Source organism: Panicum hallii, chromosome 8, assembly GCF_002211085.1.
Source record: "Panicum hallii strain FIL2 chromosome 8, PHallii_v3.1, whole genome shotgun sequence".
Taxonomy (NCBI): Eukaryota; Viridiplantae; Streptophyta; class Magnoliopsida; order Poales; family Poaceae; genus Panicum; species Panicum hallii.
Window position 1 is genome coordinate 7,150,943 of NC_038049.1, and position 17,759 is coordinate 7,168,701.

Genomic DNA, 17,759 nt, shown 5'->3' on the forward strand with positions numbered 1-17,759 from the left:
TGGGCCTCGGTGGCCCACGCGGGAGTGAGGGGGGGGGGGAAAGGGCCCGAGGGGGGAAGAGAGAGAGAAGTGGGCCGGGCTGAGAGAGAATGGGCTGCTCTTTCTCTTCTTTTCCTTCTTTCCTTTTTCTTCCCTACACTCAAACCTTCAAACAAACATCATTTGAACTCAAATAAATTTTGAATTTGAATCCTATAAACTCAACACAAGAAAAATAATGCTCCAGCATGAGTGCACATACATGTTGACCTTATGATAAATTTTATTTTCTTGCGTTGTAAAATTACTTTAAATGCGATATAAATTAAGTAAAAGGCTGGAAAATTAGGGAAAATTTACCTTAGGGTGTTACATTCCTCCTCCTCCAAAGGTACTCTGCTTCCCCCCTTCTCCTCCATTGCTTGGTATTTGCACGTCTAGAAATGTTCAGAAAAGTTACAGTCTGAATACTGAAGCTGTTGCCTGCAAATGAGTTAATGAATCATGAAGGCAGGTTCTGCCAAGGACCTAGTTTTGTCTTACATTCTGTTAATTGTTATTTTTTCTTCTTTCTAACATTTTAAAGAATATTGATTTGTTAGTTCTTTTGCATCTCTTTTACAGAAACTGAATCCAGTTTCTGCTCTCTGTGCGTTTCATGAAACTAAGTAAGAAATGAAAAAAACCCAGTACGAGCTGGAAAGGTGTAAGCATCTAGGCCCTCAAGGTATGTTTCGGTGATTAATGACAACCATTATTGTGACTAATGAGTTTGTGCAGATTTTTAGATCATTATCGCTCATTTGGTTATATGTCAAAAGAGGCCCCTAATTTTCGTTATTCAAAAAGGCGATCTCGGCATTCAACTCAATAATATGTCAAGACTAAGGATCTTTCTAGTCCTAAGTGTCATAAGGTTGAGAAGGACACTTAGGTTAGTATAGGTTTTATAGTTTTGTAGTGATCGCACTATTAAGAGGGGTTTAGGCTTAGTAACTTGAGCATGGACATGGTCATTTGAAAATGGATGCACACAATGGTCACTCAGGTTTCTAGAAGCTCAAATAAGTGGTTCTTAACTTATATCTCAAGAAATATTTGGATTTCATTCAAGACTCAAGTCAGAAAAGGCAAAATCAGAAAAATCCTTATCACCGGATTAACCGACGACTCAAGTTTTCTATACGTCGGTTAAACATGGTCTACAGGTCAGGACAAGTCAATACACCGGTTCAACCGATGATATTTAAATTTAACGTCGGTGTAGTTGTCCAGAGACTTGGTTTTTAGTTGATCAGTGGACAACTACACTCACCGGTTAAACCGACGTTATTTGAAATTGGACGTCGGTGCAGTTGTCCAGTGACTTGGTTTTTTAGTTATTCAATGGATGACTACACTCACCGGTTAAACCGATGCAACGATGGTTAATCTGCCCAAGCTGTAACGGCTAGTTTTCAGAAGGGGCAGTTTACATTCACCGGTTAAACCGACGATGACTATTGGAGGGACGTCGGATTAACCGGCGCTACGCAGTTTTCTGGCAGCTTTTTCTCCAATGGCTCTATTCGTGTGAGCTGCCTATATATACCCCTCCAATGGGTCATTCTAATACTCTTGACACCAGGAAACACCCAAACACACATACTATAGTCAAGAGCCACCTTGAGCTTCAACATTTCATACACTTGTTCATTCAATCATTCAAGAAGCAAGATTAAGGACTTGAGTAGAGAGAAGCTTGTGTGCATCCATTCTTGGTGATTGGTTCTTGCTCAAGTGAAGGCCTTAGCTTGTTACTCTTGGTGATTGGCATCACCTAGGCGATCTTGGTGATCGAGGTGATTCTCGCGGAGCTTGCCAATAATTGTGGAAGCCCGGAGAAGAGATTTGTACGTGGCTTGATCTCCACCACACCGGGATGGTGAACGGAGACTCTTATTGAGCGCCCTCGTCTTGGTGACTTGGGAGGTGACAATACTCTTTGTGAGTGTCACAACGTGGATTAGGGGTGTGTGCCAACACATCGATACCACGGAAAAAAAATCCGGTTGTCCCTTGTCCACTTTACTTATTCAAGCATTATCTTTCATGCAATTCATTCATGTGCTTGATTTAGGAATCACTAGTTAGCTCTACCTTGCTAGGCTTTATCTCTTTTTATCTTATCTAGATTGTGTAGGTCGTTTAGTTATCCGGTTGGTGAATTGGAGCCTTTCTAGTTTTGCATAGGTTAAGGTTGCTTTATCTTGTTTTAGAAATTGAAAAAGGCCCAATTCACCCCCCCTCTTGGTCCATCGATCCTTTCAATTGGTATCAGAGCCTCGTTGCTCATTTGGATCATTAGGCTTCACCGCCTAGAGCTATGGCCAAGATGGGTGGTTCGCCGTCTCACTTCAAGGGCAAGAACTTTGCCTATTGGAAAGTTCGCATGGCCGCATACCTTGATGCGATTGCCCCCGAAGTATGGTTGGCAACTAAAGTCGGGTTCACCGGAGATCCCACCCCCGATCAATTAAAATGGAATGCTAGAGCTAGAAATGCAATTTTCGAAGCTATTAGTGAGGAGGTCTTTGCTAGAGTAAATGGCATGGACCTAGCAAGTGATATTTGGAAGGAGCTCATTGAGATTCATGAAGGTTCCACCAAAGTTCGTGAGCAAAAATATCACTTGTTTAGAGCTAAGTATGATTCCTTCAAAATGCTAGCTCATGAAAATTGCAATGATATGTATTCTCGCTTGAATGTCATTGTCAAGGACATTAATGCACTTGAAATATCCAAAATTGACAGTGCATCCATCAATCGCAAGATCCTCATGCTCCTCCCGAAGCCCAAGTATAACATTATCAATGCTATGCTTCAAAAGGAGGATCTCGCCACAATGGAAGTAGGAGAACTTGTGGGCGAAATTCGCGCTCATGAAATGAGCATTCTTGGTATGTCCGAAGAGCCAACATCAAGCAAGTCAATTGCTCTAAAGACCAAGACAAACAAATCCCGCAAGCTCAAGATGGTCAAACAAGACTCAAGCTCAAGCAATGAAGAAGATGATCATCATGAGAGCTCATCCGATGTTGAAGATGATGGAGAACTTGCTCTCATGATGAGAAAGTTCACACGCTTGAATGAGAAGATCAATAAGAAGGGCTTCAACTTTGACTCCAAGAAGGGAATGTTCCGGCCAATGGATGTCAAGAACAAGATTTGCAACAATTGTGGCGAAAAAGGACACATCCGTCCAAATTGCCCCAAGCCGGACAAAAGAAGCAAGGACAACAAGAGTAAGCATCGCCATGATTCAAGCGATGATGAAGAAGAGGAGAGGAAGAACAAAAACAAGAGATTTGGGAAGAAGAAGACCCATGACAAGAAGACCAAGCTCTTTCCAAAGAAGAAAGGGCACACCAAGAAAAGTTTCTTGGTGGAGAAACAAGAGTGGGTGACCGATGTCTCATCAAGCGAAGACTCAAGTGATGAAGAAGACATTGTCACCATCGCCCTCACCAATGAAGAACCATCTCTACCTCCGCCTCCTATGTGCCTCATGGCAAAAGGTAACACCAAGGTATGTGAGGTAGATAGTGAAGATGATAGTGATGAAGAGCTTGATCCAAATGAATTTACTAACCTCATCAATGAGTATACATCCGTCATCAAGAGGGAAAAGGGCAAAGTCAAAATTCTTGAGAGCACTCATGCCAAGTTAGAGCTTGCCCACTCCGACTTACTTAGTAAGTACAATGACTTGCTCAAAAAGCACAAAGAATCACTTGTACTTGCTAAGCAAGTTGAAGAGAGCCACAAAAAGCTCAAACAAGAGCATAGGGAGTTGGCTCACAAGTATCAAGAACTTGAATTTGCTTATGAAGTAATTGACCCAAGTCTTGAGAAAGTTGTTCATGAAAAGGTCAATGCTTCTACTTCATGTGATGACCTACTCATTGATGCATATGCCACTAATGTTGTGCCCAAGCTTGCCTCTTCTAGGGAAAAGGAATTGATGGATCAAGTGGCAAGCCTCAAGAGTAGTGTGGAGAAACTCTCAAGGGGAGAATACATCCACAAGGAGATTCTCTTTAACAATGCCCGTAACTATGGTAAGAGAGGTCTTGGTTCATTTCCGGAGCCAAACATGGCTACAACTCCTTCTCCGGAGATCAAAACAAGCTTCATCAAGGAAGTTGGCTCATATTGCCAACATTGCCAAGTCACCGGGCACCACACTAGGGAGTGCACTTTACCATCACGTCCTCTTCCTAAATTACCCAAGAATTACTCATCAATGTTCCAAAATAATCATTTTCTCTTGAGTAAAGTGAAGGGCAAGGTGAAGGCCAAGTTCATTGGCAAAACTGCTAAGGAGTCGAAGAAGAAGCTCCCCAAGCAACTTTGGGTCCCAAAAGCTCTTATCACACATGTGCAAGGCCCAAAGCTTGTTTGGGTTCCGAAAACTCAAAAATAAATTCTCATGTGTGTAGGTGAACTACAAAGCCGGTGGAAAATATTGGGTACTTGATAGCGGTTGCTCTCAACACATGACCGGCAATGATAGCATGTTCACCTCACTTGAAGACCCCGGCAATCATGAACATGTCACCTATGGTGATAACTCAAAGGGGAAAGTCTTAGGTTTGGGTAGAATTGCAATTTCAAAAGATTTATCCATCTCAAATGTTTTGTTTGTAGAAGCACTTAGTTTTAATCTTATTTCTATTGCACAATTATGTGATCTTGGACTAACGTGTGCCTTTGACAAGAATGGTGTTGTAGTGACTCATGAAAAAGACAAGTCATTGGTATTCACGGGGTTTAGGCATGGCAATATCTATTTGGTGGATTTCTCTTCAAAGCAAACAAGCACCATGACTTGCCTCTTCACCAAGTCGTCTCTTGGGTAGCTTTGGCATAGAAGAATTGCTCACATTGGCATGAGCAACCTTAAGAAAGCCCACAAGAGAGGGATGATCACCGGCATAAAGGACGTCACTTTTGACAAGAACAAGCTATGCAAAGCATGTCAAGCCGGGAAGCAAGTGGCAACTCATCATCCTATCAAGACGATGTTGTCCACCTCCAAGCCGCTCGAGCTAATACACATGGGTCTCTTTGGTCCAACTTCATACAAGAGCATTGGTGGTAACCTCTATTGCCTAGTAATTGTTGATGATTTTTCACGTTACACTTGGGTTATGTTTCTAGGCGATAAGGGTGAAACTCCGGAAATCTTCAAGTCATTTGCAAGAAAAGCTCAAAGAGAATACAATTCCCCAATCGTGAAGATTCGGAGTGACAACGGCACCGAGTTCAAAAATATGAAGATTGAAGAATGGTGCGATGAAGAAGGAGTCAAACATGAGTTTTCCGCCACCTACACGCCTCAACAAAATGGAGTGGTGGAAAGAAAGAACAAGACACTCATCACCCTAGCAAGAGCAATGTTGGATGATTATGGCACGTCCGAGAAGTTTTGGGCGGAAGCAATCAACACGGCGTGTCATGTATCCAACCGAGTGTATCCTCACCGACTCCTCAAGAAAACGCCATATGAGCTCATCACCGGGAGGAAACCAAATATATCATACTTTCGGGTCTTTGGTTGCAAATGCTTCATTTATAAGAAGAAAAGGCTCGGTAAGTTTGAAAGTAGATGTGATGAAGGTTTATTTCTTGGTTATGCATCAAACTCCAAAGCATATAGAGTATTCAATCAAACCTCCGGGTTAGTTGAAGAAACATGTGATGTGGAGTTTGATGAATCTAATGGCTCCCAAGAGGAGGTTGTTGGCTATGAAAATGTAGGGGATGAAGAGATTGAAGAAGCCTTAAAGAAGATGTCCATTGGGGATATCAAGCCGGAGGAGGTGCATGAAGACAATGATCAAGGGGGAGGAACTTTCTCATCTTTGCCAAACACCTCCACGGCACCCCAAGTGGATAAAGATCAAGATAAAGTTGATCCACTGCCTCAAGAAAATGTGTCAACGCCAACACCCCAAGTCCAAGAACAAGAAGAGCAAAATGTTCCACCACAAGCACAAGTCACTCATGATCCACCCCAACAAGCATCCACGCAAATACCGCTAGTGAAGCATGGTCGCATCTCCAAGGACCATCCAATTGGTCAAATCATTGGTAGTCCTTCCAAAGGAGTAAGAACTCGCTCTAAGTATGCTTCATTTTGCGAACATCACTCGTTTGTTTCTTGTATTGAACCCACTAGCATAGAGGAAGCACTTGAGGACTCGGATTGGGTGATGGCCATGCAAGAAGAGTTGAACAATTTCACCCTCAATGAAGTATGAGTCCTCGAAGCTCCTCCGAAAGACAAGAACATCATCGGCACAAAGTGGGTCTTTCGAAACAAGCAAGATGAACATGGGGTGGTGGTACGCAACAAAGCAAGACTTGTGGCAAAAGGGTTTTCTCAAGTCGAAGGTTTGGATTTTGGTGAAACTTTTGCTCCGGTCGCAAGACTTGAAGCTATCCGCATTCTTCTTGCTTACTCTTCACATCATAATATTAAGTTATATCAAATGGATGTGAAAAGTGCTTTCTTAAATGGCTTTATTAACGAACTTGTTTATGTTGAGCAACCTCCCGGGTTTGAAGATCCGAGGAATCCTAACCATGTTTATAGGTTGCACAAGGCACTCTATGGACTCAAACAAGCTCCAAGGGCTTGGTATGAGAGGCTTCGTGACTTCCTAATCATGCAAGGTTTCAAGATCGGGAGGGTGGACACCACTTTGTTCACAAAAGACGTCAACGGGGATCTTTTCATTTGTCAAATTTATGTTGATGATATTATCTTTGGCTCAACTAATGATTTACTAAGCCATGAGTTTGCTACCATGATGTCTAGTGAATTCGAGATGTCCATGATTGGCGAATTGACTTTCTTCCTTGGTTTTCAAGTCAAACAAATGAAAGAAGGGACATTCATCTATCAAGAAAAATATACTAAAGATATCTTGAAGAAATTCAAGATGGATGAATGCAAGCCAATTAAGACTCCTATGGCTACAAATGGGCATCTCGACTTGGATGTGGACGGTAAACCTGTTGATCAATCTCTCTATCGTTCTATGATAGGGTCTTTGCTTTACCTTACCGCATCTAGGCCCGATATAATGTTTAGTGTGTGCTTGTGTGCCCGTTTTCAAGCTAACCCTAAGGAATCACACCTTTCTGCTGTGAATAGGATCCTTCGGTATCTCAAGCACACTCCTAGCATAGGCTTGTGGTACCCCAAAGGCGCTAGCTTAGATCTCTTGGGATACTCGGATTCGGATTTTGCCGGAAGCCGTGTGGATCGCAAGAGTACCTCCGGGGGTTGCCACTTGCTTGGGCGTTCTCTAGTTTCTTGGTCGAGTAAGAAGCAAAATTCCGTGGCTTTGTCCACCGCGGAAGCGGAATATATAGCAGCCGGTGCATGTTGTGCCCAAATTCTATATATGAAGCAAACCCTTTTGGACTTTGGTGTGAAACTAGGAAGAATACCACTCCTTTGTGACAATGAAAGTGCCGTAAAAATTGCCAAGAATCCAGTTCAACACTCTCGCACAAAGCACATTGATATTCGCCATCACTTCTTGCGTGATCACGAAGCCAAGGGGGACATTTCCCTTCAAGGTGTGAGATCCGAGGAGCAATTGGCGGACATTTTCACAAAACCTTTAGACGAGAGTACCTTTGTTAGGCTGAGAAATGAGCTTAATGTATTAGATGCGGCAAACGTCATGTAAGTTGCCATGACATATAGAAAAATGCATACATATAGGACACTTGTCTAACCATGGTAAGATAGTGATGAGCAAGGGTTTAGCTAGAGGTGGTGGTCCACTTGTTTCCCTCTAGGCTTGTAGAAAGGCTCATCATGATGAAGCTTTCCGTGGGATCAAACTTGACAAGTAGATTTTAAATTCTCGCCATGCATTTGCTTGTCATATATAGTTGTGCACTTCATGTTTACCTTTCCTTCGCATGTGGTTGTAGTTTGCATTATCATTGCATGCGTAAGGGTCACAAAGGAGATCACTTGATGAAAATAAGACTTGTTTTACGTGCAAGATCTTAATTCATGAGAAGTGAAAAGAGTAAAGTGTTAGGTGCGTTATTGCCTAGTGAGCAATGTCATGGTGAGTTTGAAGCTTTCCTCCTTCAATATTCCTATGACATGGCTCATACATTTTAATTTGGTGCTTTGTCTCTCTTGCGACTTATCCTTGATTTTGAAAAGAAAAACTATTTAAGTTATTAAGCTATCCTATTTACTTTGAGGGGTAAAGTCGCCTATGCAAGTCCATTAACTTGAGTTTAGTTGAATCTTATAAGTTCATTGGACTTAGCACAGAAAAGTGAGCTGAGAGAGGGTTTTTGGGTTCACCGGTTAAACCGACGTTCAATGGATGTATACCCATCGGTTTAACCGGCGTTACTAAGTGTCAGCTTCAGCTCAGTCATTTCAGGCGTTCAACCGGTGTATACCAAGTTCGCAGCATCGGATCAACCGGTGAACAGATCACAAATTTGACCTGAAAATCAATTGTTATTTGCGTCGTTCAACCGACGAGTTCTCTTTTCAGATCATCGGTTCAACCGGCATACTGATAATAATCTGGCAGTGTTTCTGGTAAACTACACCGACGCAATCAACCGGTGCTCAAAACCTAAGCGTCGGATCAACCGGCGATAAGAAAATCTGAGGGGTCCACATGTCATATTTCTCTCATGACCGGTCACGGCTCCTCACTCGCGTTCATGTCTTGCTCGTCCCCTCGCCTTCGCCCTCACTGCCATCACCGCTGACCGCCGCCTTGCGCCACCGTCCGCTCTCTGCGCCGCCGCCCGCCGCATTCCCGCGCCGGCCGTCGTCACACCGCCGCCCGTCGCGCCGCCGTTTGTTGCGCCGCCACCCGCGCCTTCCCACGCCCGTTGTGCCGCCGCCTGCACCCGTACACCTTGCGCGCCACCGCCGCCGTCTGCCGCCCGCGCGCACGCACACCACTGCATTCACGCCTGCGCCAGCGCCGCCCACGCACCGTGCCACCACCACTGCCGCTCCACGCCATTGCCTGCATCCTACACCTCTACTGTGCCACTGCCCACGCGCCATTGCACCGCGTTCACGCCGCGCTCCCTTTTTCGCTCTCCGCATTCACGCCGCGCCGCATCTTGTGTTCCTGTTGTGATCGAGATGGGTCGTGACAAGAGGAAGGGGAAGGAGATAGTAGTCGAGGAGCCCGCTTGTAAGCGGACTCGCACAGCCAAAGAGGCCGAGAGGGCTGAGATGGTGGCTAAGGCTGCCGAGGAGCAGGCATCAGGCCGTGCTCGTCCGTTCGCGATCAGAGATTCACCAGCCAGGGGCAGAGGCAGGGGCAGAGGGATGGGCCGAGTCAGAGGGGCCAGGGCCACCAGAGCCGCGACAGCAGCAGCAGCAGAGTCAGATCAGTTCCATTCAGCGGCAGAATCGGATTCAGATACAGAGACAGAGCAGTCCGAGCAGTCTCAGGGGCAGGATACACAGCAGTCACCAGCTCTACGACGCTCTGGCCGCACCCGGCAGACGTCCCCCGCAGAGGAGACTTCACCAGCGACCGAGCGTCGCACCGGACCAAGGACGCGAGGAGGCCACCAGCCACAGGAGCCTCGCAGGTCCACCGCAGCAGCAGCAGCAGCCCGTCGAGCCGAGGCCCTAGCGGCCGAGCGCGCAGTGTTCCGCATGGACACTGTCGTGCGTCTGGAGCCAGGTGTGCTGCTCCAGAACTTGACCAAGGCCAATGCGGCGAAGGTCAAGAGGCTCAGGTGGAGCGTACAGGAGGAGGAGTGGTTCCCGGTGACCCGTGACAGCAGGGTCGATCGCAGATTCTGGACACTCCTTCAGGCCAGTTTCTACGAGACCTATCAGAGGCGGGGCCACAGGATCTTTCCTCACAGAGTTCTTGACTGGGTTTCTTTGAGGACAGCTGCAGGGGGAGCTGATGTCAGGGAGCACTTTGCTCATTTTAGGGGTCTGCCCAGGTTGCTCTCGATTGAGAGGAACAGATACATTGAGGATTGGGTCAGGGTTTTCTATGCCACAGCTTGGATAGCCCCAGAGCGCAGAGCTGTTCACTTCATGTTTGGAGGGCAGGTATTTGGATTGTCCAGAGCGACACTTGCTGGGATCCTTGGAGTTGACCTTGTTGACGTCTCTCTGCACGAGATGGTCTATGGTGATGCAGATCCACCTCGCAGGGCCATGATTGGCGGGATTGCACCTTCACACGAGGCGATCTCACAGTGCTTCCGCCAGCCCTTTCCAGCTTCTTACGCCAGAGTCCCCAGCCTGCTGACCCCCGAGGCATACGCTGTTCACATGGCACTCCGGACGACTTTGCTCCCGAGGAGTGGCTACCCAGAGGGGTTCACAGGTCTGCAGCAGCTACTGCTTCTTTACATACTCACTCATGAGCCGTTTGACATAGTTGATTTTATCTTGGCTGAGATCGAGGATGTCATCACTGATGGGATGGGGGTCGTGCGTCAGTTTCCATATGCTCACTGGATCAGTTTTATCTGCTCTATGATTGTGCCAGCTGAGTCACCAGTCAGTGCAGTATACCGGCAGGACGAGGTCCCCTGGTTTCCAGTTTACCGACCGACAGCACCCTCAGACAGGAGGAGAGGGAGACAGGCAGATCGAGCTGCCATGGCACGGCTGTCACTTGAGGTTCAGGCCCGTGTCGCTCAGGAGGATGAGGCGCTGCTAGCCGCAGAGGCACAGCTTCCCGGAGGAGATGATGAGATACATTGGTCAGATCTGGAGTCAGACTCCTCCGAGGATGAGGAGTACTTCCCTGCACCTGCTCCAGCGAGTCATGATCACGAGGCAGGAGGTTCCGGAGAGCCAGCTCCAGTGACAGCTGCTGCTACTACTGTCTCAAAGTCACAGGTGTCTCAGCCGTCTGAGCTCACCGCACTTCTGCAGCAGCTAGTCACACAGCAGAGGGAGGACCGCCATGCACAGGAGGAGGCCAGGAGAGCCCATGAGGCCCAGCTTGCAGAGATACAGAGAGAGGCCGCCCGAGAGCGAGCTGCTACAGAGGAGCGTTTTGTCGGCCTCATTGACAGAGTATCTCAGAGGACAGACGCTCAGTTTCAGCAGATGCAGCAGGGCATGATGGCGATGTTCGGGATGATTTCACAGCTATATTCTCACACCGGACTCGCCCCACAGCAGCCAGGATAGTCAGGCCTTCAGGGCACCGGAGCACCACCACTTGCGGTTACACCAGCTCCAGCCTCCACTGCTCCAGCTTCTTCCGCGACCCCGGAGATCATGTTCTCATTGTCAGCATTACTTGGGTCTGTGAGTCGTCCTCTCTTCTCTCCACTGCCTGCGACCTCACTCTTCCAGGAGTCACCCTCTGCAGTGCAGTCAGTTGGCCTCCCCGTCGTACCACAGCCACTACCTTCAAGGGGAGGCGGAGAGGTGTCCTTAGTTCAGCAGTCGTCACAGCCGGCAGCATCAGCTCTTACTACTTCAGATGTTGACACATCTTCTGCTGAGCCGGCTACTACTTCCATGGATCCTCTCCCCGGCAGTGCTAGCACCAGAGCCTCGACGACAGCTACACCTCCAGTCAGCTCAGCACCTGCCGGCAGTTCTGATCAGCAGCTCCCTTCCGTCACCGAGGATCCACCGTCCGACGACGACGACGATGATGATGACCCGGATCGCTTCCTCGCCGTCCCTCGTCAGCCGGATCAGTAGCTCTCCTTTTTGTGCTTTGATGCCAAAGGGGGAGAGGGAGTGAGAGTCAGGGGGAGGGTAGCATTAGAGAGAGCTCGTGATCAGGACCTTGATGTTTCTTATTGTATTATATTTGGTGTTAGTTCATGGATATGTACATTTGTCATTTGAGCATGCTGAGCTTTTGAGACATATCTATGGATTTCATTTGAGCCATTGAGTTCCTTGATTCTCACTTTTCGAGTTTGCTTGTGTTTATTCGCGCTTTATCTTTCTCGCTCTCTCGTTATCTATGTTTATGTTGTCATCAATCACCAAAAAGGGGGAGATTGTAAGCATCTAGGCCCTCAAGGTATGTTTCGGTGATTAATGACAACCATTATTGTGACTAATGAGTTTGTGCAGATTTTTAGATCATTATCGCTCATTTGGTTATATGTCAAAAGAGGCCCCTAATTTTCGTTATTCAAAAAGGCGATCTCGGCATTCAACTCAATAATATGTCAAGACTAAGGATCTTTCTAGTCCTAAGTGTCATAAGGTTGAGAAGGACACTTAGGTTAGTATAGGTTTTATAGTTTTGTAGTGATCGCACTATTAAGAGGGGTTTAGGCTTAGTAACTTGAGCATGGACATGGTCATTTGAAAATGGATGCACACAATGGTCACTCAGGTTTCTAGAAGCTCAAATAAGTGGTTCTTAACTTATATCTCAAGAAATATTTGGATTTCATTCAAGACTCAAGTCAGAAAAGGAAAAATCAGAAAAATCCTTATCACCGGATTAACCGACGACTCAAGTTTTCTATACGTCGGTTAAACATGGCCTACAGGTCAGGACAAGTCAATACACCGGTTCAACCGACGATATTTAAATTTAACATCGGTGTAGTTGTCCAGAGACTTGGTTTTTAGTTGATCAGTGGACAACTACACTCACCGGTTAAACCGACGTTATTTGAAATTGGACGTCGGTGCAGTTGTCCAGTGACTTGGTTTTTCAGTTATTCAATGGATGACTACACTCATCGGTTAAACCGATGCAACGACGGTTAATCTGCCCAAGCTGTAACGGCTAGTTTTCAGAAGGGGCAGTTTACATTCACCGGTTAAACCGACGATGACTATTGGAGGGACGTCGGATTAACCGGCGCTACGCAGTTTTCTGGCAGCTTTTTCTCCAATGGCTCTATTCGTGTGAGCTGCCTATATATACCCCTCCAATGGGTCATTCTAATACTCTTGACACCAGGAAACACCCAAACACACATACTATAGTCAAGAGCCACCTTGAGCTTCAACATTTCATACACTTGTTCATTCAATCATTCAAGAAGCAAGATTAAGGACTTGAGTAGAGAGAAGCTTGTGTGCATCCATTCTTGGTGATTGATTCTTGCTCAAGTGAAGGCCTTAGCTTGTTACTCTTGGTGATTGGCATCACCTAGGCGATCTTGGTGATCGAGGTGATTCTCGCGGAGCTTGCCAAGGATTGTGGAAGCCCGGAGAAGAGATTTGTACGTGGCTTGATCTCCACCACACCGGGATGGTGAACGGAGACTCTTAGTGAGCGCCCTCGTCTTGGTGACTTGGGAGGTGACAATACTCTTTGTGAGTGTCACAACGTGGATTAGGGGTGTGTGCCAACACATCGATACCACGGAAAAAAATCCGGTTGTCCCTTGTCCACTTTACTTATTCAAGCATTATCTTTCAAGCAATTCATTCATGTGCTTGATTTAGGAATCACTAGTTAGCTCTACCTTGCTAGGCTTTATCTCTTTTTATCTTATCTAGCTTGTGTAGGTCGTTTAGTTATCCGGTTGGTGAATTGGAGTCTTTCTAGTTTTGCATAGGTTAAGGTTGCTTTATCTTGTTTTAGAAATTGAAAAAGGCCCAATTCACCCCCCCTCTTGGTCCATCGATCCTTTCAAAAGGGATGAAAGGGTAAGGGAGGTCCAGGAACTTTTTGCGTCTCTGGGTATTCCAATACTAGCTCAGGATGTTAGAGATGTTTTTTCCAAAAAGGAAAAGTGCATGGGGAAGACAATAGAGTCTGACAATGAATATGACCCATCCTCTGACATTGATAACCAATGTGACAGTGATGATGACTACGATGATGACCTAAATAATGAGGATAATACTGAGGTGAGATGTATTACTAGGCCAATTAACAAGTATGTTGTTAGTCTTTTTCAATCATGTACTTCATTGTAGACATTTAATGTACTTCACTCATTATCCTTAATCGATAAGATGCATGTTTCTCTTGGCAGGTACGAGCGATGGTTCCAGGAACTCGCCCTAAGAAGCAAAAGACGGCACAAATGGCGGCTGCAAACCAGCTGCCACTGTGCTCGCCTACCAAATTTACTAGGAAACAGGCAGCCAGGCCTACTCGAGGCCGTCCACCACCTAGGGATGCAAACCAGCTGCCACCGTGCATGCCTACCAGATTGACTAGGCAACAGGCAGCCATGGCATCGCCTGGAGGCCGTCCACCACCTAGGGATGCAAACCAGCTGCCACCGTGCACGCCTACCAGATTGACTAGGCAACAGGCAGCCATGGCATCGCCTGGAGGCCGTCCACCACCTAGGGATGCAAACCAGCTGCCACCATGCACGCCTACCAGATTGACTAGGCAACAGGCAGCCATGGCATCGCCTGGAGGCCGTCCACCACCTAGGGAAAGATTGCCCTTGCCTGCTAAGACCGCTTCGAAAGCCAACCCTAAAACTAGTCCCATTTCCAATGCTTCTAGATTACCCAGCACCAGTCCACCCATATCTACGCCTAGTGGAAACACTGAGCATAGTACTCCTAGTCCTACACCCATCCTTGTCGTGTTTCCGCAAGTTACTCCCACGACTAGTGTTAACCAATCAGTTCCTATAGAAACCTCGCTAGGTGTACAGAGCTCTAGGCAAAGCAATGACATCAATGACTCAAATGACCAAGTTGATGCCGATTCAGAGGGTCATACAATTGAAGGAGAACCAGTTGGTGACTTTGTTCCTGGTAATCAATATGTGTTTCCAACCATTATTATGTACATTCAATATCTACATTTGTGGCTGCTATAATATCCCATTTTGCATGTTATTTGCCAATGCAGCGGCCTGAAAGGAAGTCCGCAAGAAAACCATAGGGCTTGGCTTAGAGAAGATGATAAAGAGAGAAAACAAGCTGCCTATCCAAGTGGCTGAAGGGAAGAAAAGACCTGATGTCCCACTTCAAGCAGCGAAGCTGGCATCAGAAACTGGTGTAGCTCTTAGAGACAAGCTGCCTATCTACACATCTTGGAAGCTTTATGAAAAAGATGGGGGGGCAGTAGAAGTACAAAAAGTGCTTGATAAAGTGGCGGTGAGACACCTAATTCACTTCAACTACTTTATTTCATTACTAGCTCTACTCCCATGTAAGAAATTTTGTCAAATAAATGATTTGTGTGACTGCAGAATAGGTTGGATGTGGATGTTAAGAATGATGGACCAAGCAAATCTGCATGCACTGATATCATTAAGAAGGGAGTAAAGCAGCAGAGGTATCACCTAAAAAGGAAGTACTTCGACGAGTCCCTGACAATGGAACAGCTGTTGGCCAAAGAACCTCCACTTAAAATGAAGAAAGAGGAGTGGATCGAGCTCGTAAAGTACTGGTGTGACCCAAAGAATCAGGTCCATGGCCTGCATCACTGCTGTTGTTAACATGCAATCAAACTGTGCCTGTGAATTAGAAGTTTGTATTGCATTTGTGGTGCAGGAGAAATCTGCGAAGAATAAAGTAAACCGATCCAAGGTGCAGCTTCACCAAAAAACTGGTTCTAGGTCCTACATAGCCTATCGATACAGCCTGGTAATATATTGCTTTCACTTTGGGGCACTTTTGGGGTGCTTTTGGGTTGTATGTTCAACATCTTTAAGCTCCTGTTATGTTGCAAAGGAAAATGTTGTTCATGGCTATTTGTAGTGTTTTTCCTCTACTGAATAGCTATTTGTAGTGTTTTTCCTTTTGGAATTTATTTGCACAGGGAAACTTAGAAAGATGGATGAAAAGGGCAAGGCTCTTTCTGATACTAAACATTTTGCTTCTTGTACTGTATGTGATTATTTTGTTCTGTATGCACACTGATTGCCTGGTGTTCGGCTGGATCCTTTTGTTACTATGCAATGCAAACTGAGATGTGTGCTTCAAAGTCATCCAAGGCTTTTACATGCTGCAGAGGCCTAAGTACAACAACAGCGATCCAGATGCTGTAGAGTTCTTTGGGGAATGTATGAATAGTTCCAAAAATGGTCGCACTCCTCTTGCCAATGAAATATACGTAAGATCCAAAATGATTTGATACATCTATTGTACTCAAGTACATGCCTGGCCTTGTTATTAACTGCATTCTCTTTATGAAGGAACGGATGGTGGCAGAGAAGGATAGAGAGCCAGAAGAAGGAGAAGCAACAAGATCTCCCACCAAGATTGTTGATGAAACTCTTAGCGAGATCAGCCGCTCATCCACATTTCTTCCTAACATTGGTGCCCCTCGACCATCAAAGAATGCTCAGTCCTCATCGACAGCAGCACAAGCACGCATCCAAGCTGAGTTTGAGGCAAGCCTCCAAGCTGAAAGAGAGGAAGCTGCTAGGAAGCGGGAAGAGTTGCAGGCACAGCTTCAAGCTCAGCAGGACGCACTTGAAGAAAACCAAAATTTGCTGCGGCAGACCCAAGAGGAAGTGAGGGGGATGACTAGCAGGTTTGAGGAGACTAATGCGCTGCTGCGAGCTGTCCTGAAACTTCAGAAAGATTGAGGTATGACTGCAGTTTCTGAGGATGAGGCCTTTGTCTAAGCTTTTGCTACATTGCTTCAACTTAGTCTGTGCTTCGAACTTTGTGAGATTGTGCCATATATTTGTTTGTTTGCTGGAACCTGGAACAATGTGCTGCAACCTAGAATCTGGAACTATGTGGTTGAACAAGTATGCTGCAAGTTTGTGGTTGGAACATGTGTATCCATGATGGCTTCAGTGAATTTTGTCAACCTGTGAATTCTGAATGATTTGTGAATTCTGGTGTCAATCCTGTGGATGATGGCTGATATATGTGTATTAGTTATGCTTTTGTATGCTGTGATGAAAGACCAGTGGGGCGACGCCGTCATGAATGGAATGCCAATTTCTGACGCCATAGACTCATCTGCAAATGTGTGTAAATACCATACGAACCAGTACAAAACATGACAAAATATAAGTGTCACATAATCTACAAAAACTATACATGACGACACTGCGATGTCACAAAAAACCATCGAAACTTGTTCTTCGTCTTAGCATTTGTGACGACTCGTACATAATGTGATGCATTGACTAGCTAATATATGACAGAAGTAGTCATCATAAAAGGTAACAATATGTGACGCTACAAATCTTCCATCACAAAATATACATACATTTTGTGACCGTGGACCATAAAACCGTCACGAGGTACTTTATGTGACGGTCATTTTGTGACGACACTGTGACGCGGGGATTTTGGTCATAACATACTTTTCATGACCAATTGTGTACTTTACATGACAGATTCGGTTTGTCATAAAAGCCAAGATTTCTTGTAGTGCTAGCAGGTCCTTCAGTTGTTTCTTCAACTCGGTGAGCTCTTCTGCGGACATATGATAGGGTCATTTCGCGATCGGTGCCGTTCCTGGCACAAGGTCAATCACGAACTCGACATCCCTATCCGGTGGTAAACCTGGCAATTCTTCAGGAAACACATCTGGATACTAGCAAATCACTGGCACATCTTCGAGTGTCCTCTCCCCCAAGTTGTTCAGGTTATACACCTGAGGTACATCTCGGGACTTCAACGGTTCCACCTCGATCTTCTTACCACTAGGGTGTTCCAGTGTCACCAACCTGGGCGAGCAAGATATGACACCCTTGTGTGCAGTCAACTAGTCCATCCCCAAGATGACATCTATCCCCTCTGATGGTAGCACTGTCAAGTCAGCTGAGAATGATAGTCCCTGAATCATGATTCTTACTCCCTT

The 17,759-nt window shown here is 45.9% G+C and overlaps 1 long non-coding RNA gene across 1 annotated transcript; it reads left to right on the plus strand.

The window, feature by feature from the left end:
- The first annotated feature begins 551 nt into the window (after positions 1–551).
- Positions 552–14,157, plus strand: LOC112903493. The gene is made up of 3 exons (XR_003230818.1): positions 552–683; positions 13,654–13,867; positions 13,996–14,157. It is a non-coding gene; the product is annotated as an uncharacterized LOC112903493 (long non-coding RNA).
- Positions 14,158–17,759: the final 3,602 nt, after the last annotated feature.